The sequence below is a fragment of the Dasypus novemcinctus genome, chromosome 10 (genome assembly GCF_030445035.2).
Source record: "Dasypus novemcinctus isolate mDasNov1 chromosome 10, mDasNov1.1.hap2, whole genome shotgun sequence".
Lineage (NCBI taxonomy): Eukaryota > Metazoa > Chordata > Mammalia > Cingulata > Dasypodidae > Dasypus > Dasypus novemcinctus.
Genome location: NC_080682.1, coordinates 37,041,274 through 37,043,094, shown reverse-complemented (window position 1 = coordinate 37,043,094; position 1,821 = coordinate 37,041,274).

Below are 1,821 nucleotides of genomic sequence, written 5' to 3'. Positions count from 1 at the left end.
AGTTCATTCAGTGCTCAAGTTTTAATGTACCTGCTATCCCTGGCATTCACTTTGCAAATTTGATCAGATACGCCTTTAAGTATAAACTGATTATAAAAGTTCAAAATTATCCCATAATAGTATAAAATTTCACTCTCTTAAGGAGCTGCTATGCCATGGAATGATCAATATAGAAATTGAAATATATTAAGCATTGAAAATATCCATCCAATTGATTGTTTCCACACATTAACCTAGTATAAGAACTACTATAGTCTCTTCAGGGTAAAAAGAGAGATAAAAGTGGGTTTATGAAATGAAAATATCCATCATGTCCACATCAAGTATACATCTAATTCTCTATTTCAATGAAGAGGGAAATAATGCATGCAGGGGGAACATGTAGGAAAACTTAGCTTTCTTCATCAAATATTATTGTAGAATAAAAAGAATTTTACTGAGTTTTATGAGGTTGGATTGCATTATAAATTCATTATAGTAAGAATACTTTCTGTCTTTTATATCATAAAAGATATACTTATTATATCACATTTGATATAATACACTTTTCCCTGTGTTTAATATCATGAACATAAATAATAACTTCATTTGAATGTTGTTAGTATTCAGATATTCCACATTATCTTCGAAATGAAAATGCGTACTACTCACTCCACAAGAATCCTCTTTCCAGTTGTCACAATCCTGAGAGAATCTTAAGCTTGAGCATCACTTTGGGATATGCTGCTAAAAGTAAAGAGAACCTTCAAGGACTATTCTGCTGCCAAGTGACCAAATATGCTCAATTATCTTTCTGGAATGAAGTAGGGAGAGCTCTTTTATCACTAATCTAAGGGGTCCAATAAATCTAAAAACAGCCTGCTTAATTTGTGCCGTTTATATCGATAAATAAAAAAATAAGCTTGCAGGAAAGAAAATCCTAACAATAATTCCACATCATATAGCCTTAATAATTATTTGTAGATTACAAAAATAATGGAAAAAAATACTTAATGAGAAAACATAGAACTTTAGTCCTAAAACGTGCTACTATAATTTAATAAAATCATCCCATGTTATAAATCATGGAATTGAAAGATAATGAATTTATTGATGAGCCCAATGTTATATGGTTAGTCCAAACTTTATCTATACATCAGACCATAGGTATATTTATTCACTCAAATTATACAGCATTTACCAAGTTATTCCTATGTGTCCAGTGCTGTGTAAGGTATGAAAGAATTATAACATTGGAGAAATGTAACTACTTAGCTTAGCATCATAATGCTAAAGAAGCAAGGTGACCTCTCTGTGGTTACTTTAGGACTGTTTCTATTTAAAGTATTTACCCTTGAGAAAAGAGCAAATTTATCTAGTTCTGTTGTCAGAAGTTACCCTGGAGAAGAGAGCAGATTTACCTAGTTCACTGCATGTTATGTAGTGTAATTTTGGATAATATTCTGGTTAGTGTGCTTATTGTATTTTGATACTTTTTCAAAGTTGTTTTGATAATGTGAGACAATTAATGATTCCATGTGAATCTGAGGATTGATCTTTCCATTTCTGTAAAAATAAAGTCTAGGAATTTGATAAAAAACAAAAAAGAAGCAAGGTGAGGACAGAGAAGCAAGGTGAATTCCAAGTCTACATTTCACTAGTTGTGTTAGTATGACTTAATTTCACAAGCCCAACATTCTAATCATGGGGACAATTCTGTTTTCCTCATAAGGAAAAATTAAATGAGATAACATATGTAAAGAGTTTCCATTAATATGAGCTAAAATCATGAAAAGAAAAAAGGAACAATAGTAAATATTAAGAAAAGAGGTAGAAATAAGG